At 44.9% G+C, this 16,553-nt stretch overlaps 1 pseudogene; it reads right to left on the bottom strand.

The window, feature by feature from the left end:
* The window catches only part of LOC137537141 (zinc finger protein 208-like), a 71,327-nt pseudogene that overhangs the window by 28,351 nt on the left and 26,423 nt on the right, over positions 1–16,553 (bottom strand).

Raw genomic sequence — 16,553 nt, 5'->3', positions numbered from 1 at the left:
CAAATATGTTGCACACCACTGACTTTAAGCTTACAGGTCTACAATTTTCTGGATCTGATTTTTTTGCCCTTCTTAAATAATGGGAAATGGTGCGCTGTACGCTAATCTGTTGGAACTCAGCCAGTTGAAAGAAAGTCACAAAAAGATAACATAAAGGGGTATATCAATAGTTGAACTTAATTCCCTTAGGACCTGAGGATGCATGCCATCGGGCCAGGTGCCTTGTCTATTTTTATTTTATTTAGTCTTGCCTTTACACCTTCCTGCATTGAGTATTTAATATTCAAATTTGAAGTTTGGGACCCTGCCGCATCTGTAATTTGCAACGTCTCCCTTGTGAAGACAGAAGCAAAGCAAGCATTTAATAGCTCCGCCCTACTTTGGTCGTGCACCATTGAGTTCCCTCCCTCATCCTTTAGGAGTCCTATACAGTCCACCTTTTTTTTTTTAGACTTGATGTACTTGTAAAACTTATTTGGGTTAGATTTTATATACCTAGCGATTTGATTTTCATTTTCAATCTTTGCCAGCGGCGTTCTCCCCAGGCTCTTTTAGCCAGGTGCTCCACCCGGCTAGATTTGGTGACCACCCGGCTGTCATCGGCTCACCTCCTTACCTCCTCCTATGCTGTAAGCAGAGTTGCCCTGCATTTTCATCTTAACCCACCCGGCTACTTTTTCATGCCACCCAGCTGGAAAAACATTCTAGGGAAGAAAACTGTGAGCCTAAATTCTTTTTTACAACTTTTATTGCACTCCTTATAATTGCTTAATGCAGCCTCGGTCACCTCCTGTTTTAGGACATTATAGGCATTCTTTTTCCACTTCATATTATCTCTAACCTTTCTATTCATCCATAGAGGCCTTTTTTATTCCTAGACCTTTTGTTTCCGTATGGGATATATTTACTACAGTACTCATTTAGAATACATTTAAAAATTTGCCATTTCCTTCTGTGTCCTTCACTTGTAGTATATTATCCCAATCCACCAAACTTGGTGCCTGCCCGAGTTGGCTGAACTTTGCTTCTCTAAACTTCGTAGTTTTAGATGTTCCGCTGCTCTGTGACCTATCAGTCACCAGATCAAACGATATCATGTTGTGATCACTATTCCCCAAATGTTCTTGAACCTGCACATTTAATACATTATCTGGTCTATCATCTGGTCAAGTAATTGTTCTGTAGTGTTGCCAGAAATCTGCCACTTTTACCAGAATGAGTAGCTTCAATATCCCAATCAATGTCTGGATAGTAGAAGTCACAGAGAACTATGACTTCACTTTTACTTGCAGCTTTTTTTAATCTTCTTTAGTAGTTGCAGTTCTGCAGCTTCATGAATATGTGGTAGCCTGCAGTACACCCCAATAAGCAATTGGCAACAGCCATTTCCACCCTGAATATTTACCCAAATGGACTTTACATCTTCACAATCTTCATCCATCTCATCCTTCATGGCAGCTGTAAAAACGTTTTTAACAAAGAGACAAACCCCTCCACCTTTATCCCCACTCTGTCCTCCCTAAACACATTATATCCCTCTAAATTAGCTATCCATTCATGGCTTTCATCCACTCATGTCTCTGCTATTCCCGCAATGTCATAGCCTTTGTCAATCAGAATGAACTCTAGTTCATCCATTTTATTTGCAAGGCTCCTAGCATTGCTTACCATGCACTTAATATTATTACCACCACATTTTCTAATTTTGGTTACATTTACCAGGCTACATGAAGTTTTAACTACCTCCTTACTTCTTATACTGTCCACACTCCCTATCCATCCCCTGTAATGTTAGGCTCCCACTGTCTTTTTACCTTATCTCATCTACATATTGAGACTTTACCCTCCCACCTCCCCCCAGATCCTAGTTTAAAGGGAACCTTAACTGTAAAAAATAAAAATGAGTTTTACTTACCTGGGGCATCTACCAGCCCCCTGCAGCCATCCTGTGCCCTCGCAGTCACTCATGGCTCCTCTGGTCCCCCGCTGCCAGCTAGTTTTGTTTTTGCCAACTGTGAGTCGGCCGGCCGCTATGCGTATGTTTTTACGCATTTCTGCTGGTGCAGGAAGCTATTACAGACATCAACAAGTACATTTTTACGCATTACAACCGTAACGCATAAAAATGTACTTGTTGATGTCTGCAATAGCTTCCTGCACCAGCAGGGATGCGTAAAAACGTACGCATGGCGGCCGGCCAACTCCCAGTCGGCAAAAACGAAACTAGCTGGCAGCGGGGGACCAGAGGAGCCATGAGTGACTGCGAGGGCACAGGATGGCTGCAGGGGGCTGGTAGATGCCCCAGGTAAGTAAAACTCATTTTTTTACAGTTAAGGTTCCCTTTAAAATCTCCTCCAAATGTTTAGTTCTCCCCAATGCAGCTGCCTAAGCTCCCTCTGTCTCTCAGATGTAGCGCGTGGCACTGGTAGTATTTAAGAAAACACCACCTTGGAGGTCTTTGTTTTAAGTTTATCTCCAAGTAGCTGAAAGACATTTTTGAGGACCTTCCATCTCCCATTAACTTTGTCATTGTTACTATTGTGTACCATGACAGCCGGGTCTTCCACAGCTACCCCCCAATAATCTGTCAATTCTTTCTACTACATGCCGAACCCGAGCACCTGGGAGACAACACACTGTATGGCATTCACGTTTTCTTCAACAGATTACCCTATCTGTGTGCCTAATAATCAAATCCCTTACCATCCGTATCTGTCTAGCCTTTGCTGCTCTCCTATTCCCATTCTCATTGCAGTGGTTCTCTGACAGCAATAGGAATTGCATGCAGAGTGTGAAAAAAAAGCAACAAACTTTTCTTCTCCCGCATGCTGAAAAACTTACATTTTTACACCTGACCATACATGTCCTCAGGAAAGCATTACTTGAGTTTTCGCATGCCATTTATCATCACAGCAGAATGCCTGCAGTTCCCAAAAGTGTGATCCCTGCCTGAATATGTCATACATGACACACACAAGTTATACATTCGTTACACGGTAATCAGGGCCTAAGCATATGGCTGCCTTGTCTGCAGCACAAATGGCATTGCATCTTACACCCTCCCCCAGCTTACACCTTTCACCTTTCTAGAGACTCAGGCTGGGAGTACACCTGTCATGATTTGTCTGCAGCACAAGTGGCCGTGCATCTTACAGAACAACCCCCTCCCCACCCCCCCAGCTTACACCCTTCTAAAGACTCAGACAGGGAGCACACTTGTCATGATTTGTCTGCAAGGCCAGTATTGCAGGCCAGTAACACTAAGCCAACCCTACTGTCACCAATTCGTACAGTATATGGTAATGTACAGTGACCATCATCAGCATATTACAGGCTAGTAACACCAAGTCACCCCTGCTGTGTCCAAACTGTGTACAGTTATGTATTGTGGCCATTATCAGCTTATTACAGGCCGGTAACCCCGTGTCAAAAACAGAACAGGGCACTCCAAAGCCATCAGGGTGACTGTACTGTGATTGTTAGTAAACTGTCAAACACAATTAAGAAAGAAAGTTTTAGATGAGAAACATCTAACGTTTACACCCCTAATATGGCCAGTCTGTGAGCAGTTACACAGTCATAACAACTAAACATATTCAATATTTAATGTTGATAACTCACCTGTTCTGCTTTCTGAAAGAGGGTCCTCATCTATAGTTGTCCCCATCATGTCACCTCCCTCTGCAGACTGCTGATCACTCCTCACATATGTATCTTCTTCTTCTTTGATCACTCTTATTATTAAATCCTCCATAGACTGCTGATTACGCCTCACATATGTCTCTTCTTCTTCCTCTTTAATTGTCCCCATCATGCCACTCTCCTCCATAGACTGCTGGTCACTCCTCACATACATCTCTTCTTCTTCCTCTTTAATTGTCCTCATCATGTCACCTTCCTCTGCAGACTGCTGATCATTCCTCACATACGTCTCTTCTTCTTCCTCTTTCATTGTCCCCATCATGTCACCCTCCTCTGCAGACTGCTGATCACTCCTCACATACGTCTCCTCTTCTTCCTCTTTCATTGTCCCCATCATGCCATCCTCCTCCATAGACTGCTGATCATTCCTCACATACGTCTCTTCTTCTTCCTCTTTAATTGTTCTCATCATATGACTCTCCTCCATAGACTGCTGATCACTCCTCACATATGTATCTTCTTTTTCCTCTTTAATTGTCCTCATCATGGCACCCTCCTCCATAGACTGTTGATCACTCATCACATGTGTCTCCTCTTCTTCCTCTTTAATTGTCCTCATCGTGTCACCCTCCTCCAAAGACTGCTGATCACTCCTCACATACGTCTCTTCTTCTTCCTCTTTAATTGTCCTCATCATGTCACCCTCCTCCATAGACTGCTGATCACTCCTCCAATATGTCTCTTCTTCATCGTTGTCTGTTCTCATAAGGTGTTTCTCTTCTGTAGACTGCTGATCACTCCTCACATACGCCTCTTCTTCTTCCTCTTTAATTGTCCTCATCATGTCACCCTCCTCCATGGACTGCTGATTACCCCTCACATATGTATCTTGTTCTTTGAGCTCAGATCTTAGTTCTGAAAAGTATGAAATATATTAGTACTAATAAACAAAGAACACAAAATAACAATTTACTGGTGGTTGGTGATCTCTCAGACCAAAGGTGCTGCCAATTTTAATCTTGTGAGCTGCTTCAAAAATAAATTGAAAATGATCTACCAGGCAGAATTTACTTACAGATGCAAGCCACAACTGCAGCACATGCACAGCGGCAGCCCATCAGTGATTACCACAAGCCACAACTGCAGCACATGCACAGCGGCAGTCCATCAGTGATTACCACAAGCCACAACTGCAGCCCATGCACAGCGGCAGTCCATCAGTGATTACCACAAGCCACAACTGCAGCACATGCACAGCGGCAGTCCATCAGTGATTACCACAAGCCACAACTGCAGCACATGCACAGCGGCAGTGCATCAGTGATTACCACAAGCCACAACTGCAGCACATGCACAGCGGCAGTCCATCAGTGATTACCACAAACCACTCTCCGTAGATGAGGAAAAAAAGGGGGTAACACCTCTTCACCAGGGGTGGGTGAACTTGATATAGCGTAGTATGGATACATAGGCACCAAAAGGATAAAAGTTTTTTTTAAAGTTTAAAACCTGAGGAGGCAGTGGTGGACGTGCCTCCTCCAAGCAGACACAAATATTGCCAATGCGTTTGTCAAATAGAATAAGGTTATTTACATACAACAGGGGACAATGCATCGTGTTTTGCAAGTTTGATCTCGCTTCATCAGGCAATAACAGAGTAATAGCAGATATGGTCAGTAGAAGTGTTAGGCACCTCTGTCATGTTTTAAACTTTTTAGATACTTTAATTTTTGTGGTGCTCTTGTATCCATAATATGCAATATTTTCCTCAGATCTCACGTAAATGCCTGCCGAACAGAATTTGGCACCTTTCAGCATTCTGCATCCATGCAGGACTCAAGGCACCTCCTGTAGGTGGGGATTAGTTGGATAAGGCAGTAGGCAGTGGTCTTTCTTGACATCTGTGCTGAGGGGAAGGGGTGTAGACTCGTGAGTACAAAGGAGGAGAACTCTCTTGGTGAGTATGTGGGTGTAAAGTTAATGAGGAGGAGCTCTGTGTCAGAGGAGCAGCATTTAGTAAGAATGGTAGTGGCTGGGCACCACGCGGAGTTGATGCAGAAGCAGAGGCCACCTCCTTTCTACTTCCCAGATAATATGCAGGAGAAGGAGAGAGAGGAGAGGAGACCGGCACTGCAGTCAGCTATTTATTCCACAATGTGACAGATGACAGTGAAAAACACATAACTAGTGTAAGACATGCGACAGAAGCGCACATCGCGCGAAACGGCCGTAAGGCTAACAGTGCCCAGCACCCACCGCCAACCACACTGCTGCATTGACTGGTATGTCGCATGTCTTACACTAGTTATGTGTTTTTCACTGTCATCTGTCACATTATGGAATAAATAGCTGACTGCAGTGCCAGTCTCCTCTCTCTCCTTCTCCTGCACAGCATTGCTTTACCTTTTGACCAGAGCACGCAATCGCAGCCATATTGCATGAGGCACCGTGGGCCCTGCCAGCTCCCCGCTCAAGCATCCAATTGTTTGCTGCAGTGCCAACCTTCAAACTTCTCCATACTATATTCCCAGATAATATAACAACTCTGTTGAGTTTGGAAGAGGCTAATGTTTGAGAGATGTAATGGGTTATCTGGGATGTTATTGTTGAGCCAGGAACTGAGTGACAGGAGCTCATTGAGCTTACTTGGAAGGGATCGGACGTTTGCTAGAAAGATGGATTGGATGGCCGGAGGATGGATAGACCTAATGAGAGCCCCTGCAAGTCTGCCTCTGTGGCGCTCTCTGCCTCTGTATCAGCTCTAGTGAGGAGGCAGATGTGGCCCCAGATGGACTTCTTTAGGGCTCTGGCATCAGAGAGCACAGCTGATCATTGTTCCCAGCAGAAGTGCGGTGAGGGGGAGAAGGGGGTGCGCAGGTGGGGGGCTCCGTATAATGGAGGTGGGAGTCTGGCCATGCGTTCCTTGGGAACATAGTACATAATTGGAGAAGAACATGGTCCAGCAGACTATGTAGGGAGACAGATCCGTATGCAGGCCATCAATAAACAGTAAACACAATAGCGGTAAATAGTCGATCGATATTCAATCACTAATCACCAGATGGTGAATAAGGCAGTCAGTCACATACTATGTAGGCCTCCAATATAGGTAGCCAGATTTGCTACATATTTGGTAGTCACCCCCATATAGGTAGCCAGATGTGCCCCATATTAAGTAGCTACCAATATAGGTAACCAGATGTATCCATTATTATGTAGCCCTCCAATATAGGTAGCCAGATGTCTCCCACATTAGGTAGCCACCCCCATATAGGGAGTCAGACGTGCCCCATATTGGGTAGCCTGGGTTGGGTAGTTGTATGGCAGTTGCTTCAAGGAGGATGATCAGGATAGTGACAGGTGTAGTCTGACCTCCTCTGTAACAAAGTATGTCCACCCTGACCTCTATTCACAACAATCAAATAACAACAATCACACAATTACCTCTTCCAGCCGTGGTCTCTCTCCACCTCCTGCAACTTCTCCTCCTCCTGTTACGCCTCTTCCTCTCTTTGTTTTCATTATTTCCAGGCTGTGCGTTCCACCTGGGAGATGTGAGGTCGCCATCTTGTGGTGAATATGCTAACTGCAGCCTCTGTGTAATCCTCTCCACTCAGCCATCTAATACTATTTATTAGTGTTGCAATGTTTCTCTTCATTGAACAAAATCTTAATTGTACAGATGCATTTCATTGCTGGAGATGTAGTATGGATGTGTCACCATAGTTACAGGAAGTTACAGTTTCTTACACCAGGAAGAGGCAGAATTTCTGGAGAATTTGTCTGGACTGGGATGTCCATTTTAAAGGGAACCCGAGTTGAGCATCAAACAGAAAGCTCTTCTCCCTTCACTGCATGTCAGCTATATGGTGGATGGTAATGATGATCAGTGAACAGGACAGACAAGTTGTGTGATGTCTACAAATACGATCTACAACAAGCTCTCCAGTCAGGGTCAGACTGCCCTTGTGACTTTCCTCCCCTCTTCCACTCTCCCTCCCTGAACCCTGATCTCTCTAATCCCTCATTCATATCCTCTTGTACATAAGCCTGCTAAACAGCACAGCTAAAAAAGACTGGCGGAGCAGACATCGCCTCCCCCCCCCCCCCCCCCTCTCAGTCCTCCTCATGTTCATTCAGCTTTCCTGCCCTCTCTCTACACTTCCCTTTACTATTACTCTTTCTCTTTTATTACTATCATTATTTAGTATTTACATAGCACCAACATCTACCACAGCACATTTACATCCTGTGCACCCCCTCTTCTGCAGCACTTTGCAGAGTACATTGTCATGTCACTGACTGTCCTCAGAAGAGCTCACAATCTAATACCACCATAGACATAGTCTAATGTCCTACCATATTATTATTATTATGCATTTATACAGTATAGCACTGACATCTTCTGCAGCACTTTGCAGAGTACATTGTCATGTCACTGACTGTCTTCAGAGGAGTTCACAATCTAATACCAGCATAGTCATAGTCTAATGTCCTACCATATTATTATTATTATTATTGTGCATTTATATAGCACTGACATCTTCTGCAGCACTTTACAGAAAACATAGTCATGTCACTGACTGTCCTTAGAGGAGCTCACGATCTAAACCTACCATAGTCATAGCCTAATGGCCTACCATATTAATATTATTATGCATTTATATAGCACTGACATCTTCTGCAGCACTTTACAAAGTACATAGTCATGTCACTGACTGTCATCAGAGGAGCTCACAACCTAAACCTATCATAATCATAGTCTAATGACCTACCATATTGTTATTAATGTTACACTGGGTTATTGGATTAGGACTGCAGACTCCTATACTCGGTACATACAATCCAATTTTCCGACAGATTTACTGTCAGACTGATTATTTCTGACAGGTCTGACCGAATTTCTGATCGATTTTCCTATTTTTTTATTCTATGAATCGATTTTGACTTCTATGAAAAATCGATCGGAAATCAGATCTGACCTGTTGGAAATAATCAATCTGATGGTAAATCTGTCAGAAAATTGTATAGTGTGTACCTAGCATTATGTAAAATCCTTTATTTGATGTCGCATACAGAGCTCACCTTCCCCCCACACTCTGGAGACAGGCCTTCTCCAGAGATACCAGCATAATTCAGATATATGCAATTGGATAAGCGCACATCACTGTAATAAAAGTCCTCATCACATCAATAGCAAACAGTCACTGCAATACAGCCACTGGAAACAATCTTCTGAAACAACGGTATGCTGACAATTTTGGGATATTTACCCACCACCAGGGCACCCGTCGGGGAACAAACTCACCAAACGTGGAGTGACCCATTGTGAAGAATGAGAAAACAAAGCGACACCAAGAGCCCAATATAGTGTAGTAAGTACTGATTTTGGGTGTAAAATGAAAGGTAAGTATATTTTTACTCACAAACCAGGGTTACCGCTTGGGCAACCACTGTCAAAGCACGTGGGAACATTAGACTTGTTCCCACTCAGGATTAAGAAGTCACTCTCTGTAGATAGGAAAAAGGGGGGGTATCCCCTCCACCAGGGGTGGACTTGATCCATATGAGAGAGATCAGAGGCAACAGAAGAATAAAAGGAAAGAAAACATTTAAAATAAAGGAGTGGCAGTGGTGGACTTACCTACTCCTAAGGACATGAAAGACAAACATATTTACGTTGCACAATCAAGAAAATGTATTGATACACTCCTTGGTTTGTAACGCATTTCACAGGTATGACCCCGCTTCATCAGACAGCCAGGTGGGAGCATATAACAAAAAGCCGTCCGGGTCTGTGCCAAGCGGGTCTGTGTGGTGTAACCCCTGTTAGGTGGGTAATAAAGCGCTCCAGTGCCTGGACACCTCAGCACATCAGGGTCCAGGATTCCCAGCCAGTTCACAGCAATACAGAAGGTAACCTCAAAATAGAGTTAAAAACACCCTCATAGCGTTATACTGTATAAAAAGATAAAATTCTTAATTATAGAATCCCACTCACATGCTCCTTCCACATCAAGTACGCATAGAGTTTTTCACGTGCTCCCACCCATTGCCTCCACGTCAGGCACCGCCGCTGGCCCTGCTGACAGCGTCCAGAGTCCTCCCGCTGCAGACCTACATCTCTCACCCGCAAGCCTAAACTGGCCACCGCCTTCACTTGCTTCCTGGTCCTACTAAGCTCCACCCAACAGGTTTCGTCACTGACTCATGACTCATCAGGGACATGTATGCTAGGAGGAGACCTGGAAGCTTTCATTGCATCTGTCAGCCGCTATTGGCTGATACATCGGTGAATCCCCTCTCCTCCCTTTTCCCCGCAGTTAATAGCTCTCTCATCTGTTGCACTGCAGTCGCATCCTCATTGTTCTACAATGAGTATATTGAATCAATAATCATAATTTTAAAATGAAAAATATAAAAACATAAAATGCATTTAGATATTACATCCGAACTCAGGCTACATTCTATAAACATAGGCATTCCCTTCATTGCGAGAAAGATGGGCGGCTGCCGTGTAATGATAAAAAGGTTTAATATGCTATGCGTGTTTCAGGAGGTCAAATCCTCCTTTCCTTTTTTTTGCCTGAGGAAAAGAGGATCTGACCTCCTGAAATGTGCGTAGCAAATTAAAACCTTTTATCATTACTCGGTAGCCGCCTATCTTTCTCGCATGCTACACAGCATATCCACTCATACTCCTAATTGCCTGTGAGCTTTTTCCATAGATTTGAAGAACAACCAAGGAGTATCTTTATAGCACTCCACTCAAACAGCGCTGCCTGCCAGCCCTCACTGCCACAGTCAGTAGTGCAGCAGCCTTTAGCCGATTCGAGCACACAGACGGGCAGATATTCACAGAGGAGTACCATCGGATCCCTGTTTTATCTACAACAGAGGAGGATCAGCTAAATTGCCAAGCCCAGTCCCCGGCTAGAGGGACAAAAGTGTAGTGGCTGGATAGAGTACTGGTTAAGGGCTCTGCCTTTGACATGGGCGACCAGGGTTCGAATCCTGGATAGGTCAAGTACTTATTCAGTAAGGAGTTCAAGGCAAGACTCCCTAACACTGCAGGGTGGCCTCCTGAGCGCGTCCCAGTGGCTGCAGCTCTTGAGCGCTTTGAGTCCGACAGGAGAAAAGCGCTATATAAATGTTCAGATTATTATTATTATTAAAAGCCCTGCTGCTGGACAAACCTATATGGGCTTTCCAGCTACTACACAAGGTGAAATTATTCCAGCCTTACTTGATCTGTGGTATACAGCTCCCTGAGTGCGTGCTATTTTTTTGTCTTGTTTTCCAGCTCCAATACACTATGTCCTGTGGATCCTCTCTTTATATTTCGAATGTGCTCATTTATTCTCTTTTTCAGTAATCTTGTGGTTCTACACACATACTGCTTATTACAACTGCACCAGAGCATATAGACTACCCCCTCCCCCCCCCCCCCCCTGAGCTGGGACAAGGTCCTTCAGCACCCAAGGCTGAGACACCAAAGTGCGCCCCCCCATCCCTCCCTCCCCTGGAATCACACACTGATTGCTATTAGACAAAGAGGCGCCCCAGGGTCCTCAACCCCTTAATCTCTAGTTATCTGTCTTGTAGTCACTGCCATGTATTGTCTTTTCTTATTTCTCTCTGCTTCAAACACAATATGGGAATGACAGCTGAGTGAGTTGTGCGACACCTCCTACACTGCGCCCTGAGGCTGGAGCCTCTCTCGCCTCTGCCTCTGCCTTGTACCCCCCTACTTCCACATGTAATGTTCTGTTGAATTTTAAACACAGTATTTTACCATTAGTTTGAAATGTCCCCTCACTCCATCGGATTCCATTAGCTTTACTGCAGGCTTAACACCCCCTGCACAGATAGAAGCCTTTTTGTTGCCAAAAATGTACAGGAGGCTGTTTAGGTCCTTCTACCAGCCTGGGTGCCCATACATTTTTTAGGTTTGGGGCCTTTCATATATGTACTTAGGTTGTACAGGCAAATGGTTTTGTAGAACAGGGGTCCCCAACCTTTTTGAGCCCGGGGCCCACTGTCCCGACCAAAATTTTCTCCGGGCCCCCCCCCCCGGGGGAGGGGGGTGGAGGGGCGTGGCTAGTGGCGGCGGCAGTTACCACAGTATAGCAAGTACAGTTAGCCCAGTATAGCTAGCACAGTTAGCCCAGTATAGCTAGTACAGTTAGCCCAGTATAGCAAGTACAGTTAGCTCAGTATAGCTAGTACAGTTAGCCCAGTATAGCTAGTACAGTTAGCCCAGTATAGCATGTACAGTTAGCCCAGTATAGCTAGTATAGTTACCACAGTATAGCAAGTATAGTTACCACAGTATAGCAAGTACAGTTAGCCCAGCGTAGCCAGTAGTTGCCACAGTATAGCAAGTACAGTTACCCCAGTACAGCAAGTACAGTTAGCCCAGTATAGCAAGTATAGTTACCACAGTATAGCAAGTAGAGTTAGCCCAGTGTAGCCAGTAGTTACCACAGTATAGCAAGTACAGTTACCCCAGTATAGCCAGTAGTTACCCCAGTATAGCAAGTACAGTTAGCCCAGTATAGCAAGTACAGTTAGCCCAGTATAGCAAGTACAGTTAACCCAGTATAGCTAGTACAGTTAGCCCAGTATAGCAAGTATAGTTAGCCCAGTATAGCAAGTATAGTTAGCCCAGTATAGCAAGTACAGTTAGCCCAGTATAGCTAGTACAGTTAGCCCAGTATAGCTAGTACAGTTAGCCCAGTATAGCAAGTATAGTATAGTTACCACAGTATAGCAAGTATAGTTACCACAGTATAGCAAGTAGAGTTAGCCCAGTGTAGCCAGTAGTTACCACAGTATAGCAAGTACAGTTACCCCAGTATAGCCAGTAGTTACCCCAGTATAGCAAGTACAGTTAGCCCAGTATAGCAAGTACAGTTAGCCCAGTATAGCAAGTACAGTTAGCCCAGTATAGCAAGTACAGTTAGCCCAGTATAGCAAGTACAGTTACCACAGTATAGCAAGTATAGTTACCACAGTATAGCAAGTACAGTTAGCCCAGTGTAGCCAGTAGTTACCACAGTATAGCAAGTACAGTTACCCCAGTATAGCCAGTAGTTACCCCAGTATAGCTAGTACAGTTAGCCCAGTATAGCAAGTATAGTTACCACAGTATAGCAAGTATAGTTACCACAGTATAGCAAGTATAGTTACCACAGTATAGCAAGTATAGTTACCACAGTATAGCAAGTATAGTTACTACAGTATAGCAAGTACAGTTAGCCCAGTGTAGCCAGTAGTTACCACAGTATAGCAAGTACAGTTAGCCCAGTATAGCAAGTACAGTTAGCCCAGTATAGCAAGCACAGTTAGCCCAGTATAGCAAGCACAGTTAGCCCAGTATATATATATATATATATATATATATATATATATATATATATATATATATATATACACACACACACACCTATGTATATGTGAGTGGGGTGTGTGATCCTTACTAAGTAAGTAAGTAAGTAAGGCTTACTTGATTGCTATATGTCAGGCTCGTGCAGGCTTTCAGCGGCAGGCTCTCAGTGGGCTCTCAGCGGCAGGCTCTGACCTCCTCTCTCTCTAATGGCGCCCAGACGCTGCGCTCTGTATACACTGCGACTATGTCGCTGTGTGAAATACATGCAGCCATTCATTGATCGGCCTGTATAATAGGGGGGCGGGACTGGAGGCTGAAGGGGGAATGATGATTGGGGCACTGATGGAGGAGGCGTGACTGGCACCTCCGATATTGCTATTGGCCGCCGCTTGAGAATGGGGTGATTGGCCACATGGAGGCATGACATAGGCCTCCGAGAGGAATCCCCACTGATGCAGGAGGCGGGTCTGGCGCCTCCGATAATAGCTTCGTCTCCGCCATCGCTTAAGGGGGTGATTGGCCACACATAGTGAGGGGGCGGGATTTGAAACGTAGTACGCGTACGCCCACTGCTTCCGTCGCACAGAGTGAGGGGGGCAGGCCTGGAGACTGGTCTAGTATGATGCGCCCGCCCTCCCGCCGCGGCTGCCCTTAGAATTAGAAGTGTAATGTTGTTAATCTGCCAAAAGTGAGTCTGAAGCCGCGGCCCACCATGAAATGTCCTGCGGACCACTAGTGGGCCGCGGCCCACAGGTTGGGGACCCCTGTTGTAGAATACTGTCCTCTCTTAGAATAGGTGAATGTTTTCTAAAAATCGCCTCCACCTGCTTGTATTGTGTGGAGAATTGAGTTATATAGTTATTTTGGTTGAAAAAAGACATACGTCCATCGAGTTCAACCAGTACAAAGTACTGGTTGAACTCGAGAGTGACAAAGGGGATGCTACCTGATATATCCCACTCCCCACTTCCCCTATTCTCCATAAGTAGCTGGTTTCTATCTATTTTTCCCACTTGGATCACCTGTTCCTGTAGGGTCTCTTAATTATAACCCTTTTCAACAAACCTTTCTACTAGGTTTTGGGACTGAGCCATATAATCTTCTAATTTGGTGCAATTACATCGGACCTGGGTAAACTGTCCTTTTGGGACAGCTTTTAGCCACTGAGGGTGGTGACAGCTTCCATTTGGACAGGTATCCTTTCCTGTCAGTACTCTTAAAGAATGTTCTAGTGACCAATTTATTCCCTTCTCTCTCTATTTCTATGTCAAGGAAGTGAATTCTAGACTTACTGTAGTCCATAGTCAGTGCAATGTCTAAAGTGTACCAGAGACCAAGTAACCTGCTTTTATTAATACTATATACTAGTAGGGACATGAGAACAGACACTTACCTTGCTGTCCGTTTCATTCTGATCTGCCCTGTGAGCTTGTAATCCCACCTTAAAAACCACCCACTGAGCTCTCAGTCGTCTGCTTGGCCTGGAAGCTCTGACTGTAACTGTGAGAGCAGTCTGCTCAAACCCGCCCCCCTCTGTGCCTATGTTCTCCCTATCTCTGAGAGCAGTCTGCTCAAGCCCGCCCCCCCTCTCTGCCTATGTATTTCCTATCTAGAAAAGATGAAGGCTGGCACCACCAATAAGTATTTATGCTCTTTTTTTGCATCAGCAAGATGTCAAAAAGCTTTGCTAGGCTAATGGCGACAGGCTGCTATTTCTCAGCCAGGCTGGCTACAGGGCTTGAGAACGGGCGTGAGCCAGAAACAGCAGCCTGTCGCCATTAGCCCAGCAAAGCGTTTTGACATCTTGCTAATGCAATAAAAAGAGCATAAATACTTATTGGTGGTGCCAACTTTCAACTTTTTTCTGGATCGTGGACCCTGGAGTAGCAGGGTCTTTTGGGCTTGGGCACACCAGTCCCCACTTTTTGTGAGTGTCACTCCACTCCACTGTTTTTTATGTTCTCACTATCTGTGAGCTGAATGGCATCCCAGACAGCAGTGCCTGTGAAGGGAAAAACAGCTTAGTAGACATTGATTTATTTATCTACCCAGCTAATTAGTGTCCCCACTTGAGTTACACGCTTATCTCTGCCGATCTGAACCAGGAAAGTAAAGGGACAATTACTTTTTCTATGAAACAAAAGGCAATCGAAGCTGCTGCACTATTTGCTGCCTTTTATCTGTGTACAATTGTCATTATTCAAGTATTTTCATTCCATGGAGGGACACTGCTCTACTGGCAAAGTTGATTACAGCTTCACATCACAGCACAATAATGATGATGCTGCACACAGATCAAATGCAGCAATCACCTTGCTTGTCTTTGGTTTTACAGGAATAAGTAAAAGTAATTGTGCCTGTGTGTATATGTCTGCAGGTTTTTCTCTTATTATATATGTCCCTGGCCTAGAGATGGCCCGGTTTGCATGCAAACTTATTTGCGTGAACATCGGTGGTTCGCGTTCGTGATCAAACGTGAACTTTATGCAACTTCGACTGGCCCCCTATACTACATCATTAGGCTAAACGTTGACCCTCTACATCACAGTCAGCAGACACATGGTAGCCAATCAGGCTACACACTCCCTCCTGGAGCCCCACCTCTATAAAAGGCAGCTGCGTCGGCCATAATCTCACTCTGAGTGCTGTGTAGTTAGTTAGAGAAGGGAGGGAGTTGCTGCAGAGATTAGGGAAAGCTTAGTTAGGCTGTTGTTAGGCTTGTTAGCTTGCTCCTTGCTGATACTTATTGCTAAAAAGCACCCCAACACAGCTCTTTTGAGAGCTAATGTTGTTCTTGTGATCTGTTTTTTTTATGTGTGGCCGACTGACACTTGCATATACAGCCCTGTAGTCGCAGCTGGCCCTTGCTAATTGCTATACTGTGCCAGGCCCAGCACATTCAGTGCCTACCTTTTCACTGCACCTGTGTGTGACAGCTGCACATTTGTAATACTAGTCTGACCGTGCATACCTATTCATGTTCACTGCACCTGCATGAGAGCACGCAGTTTTATATACCAGTCACTGCATACCTGTTCACGGTACCTGTGTGTGCGTTACAGCTGCACATTTGTAATACCAGTCTGTGCATACCTGTTCACTGCACCTGTGACAGCACACTGTTTTATATACCAGTCAGGCTTGACCTGTGGCCAGAGCTGTCACAATTTGCCATCCAACTTCTGGCTTTCCCTGCCTCAAGCGTCCTGTCAGAAAGGACCCTCAGCGCAGCTGGAGGCATTGTCACTGAGAAGAGAAGTCACCTAGGTCAAAAAAAAAGTCTTCAGTACCTCACCTTTATCAAAATCAATGAGGCATGAATCCCGGAGGGCTACTGCCTGCCCCAAGACTAAGTCAGTCCCACACAGCAACTCTGCCTGCAGGCTGCTTGACTGCCTTCTCCACCACCACCAACAGGGTCCAGGACTGCAGGTGGATTCCTGAATTTTTAAGGCCGCTGCTAGCACCGGCCGCTATAATAATTTTTCTCGTGCGTGTACATGGCTGCCTAATTTTTCTG

The sequence above is a fragment of the Hyperolius riggenbachi genome, chromosome 10, assembly GCF_040937935.1.
Source record: "Hyperolius riggenbachi isolate aHypRig1 chromosome 10, aHypRig1.pri, whole genome shotgun sequence".
Lineage (NCBI taxonomy): Eukaryota > Metazoa > Chordata > Amphibia > Anura > Hyperoliidae > Hyperolius > Hyperolius riggenbachi.
The sequence above is the reverse complement of the archived record's forward strand: the minus strand, read 5'-3'. Positions and strand labels throughout refer to the sequence as shown.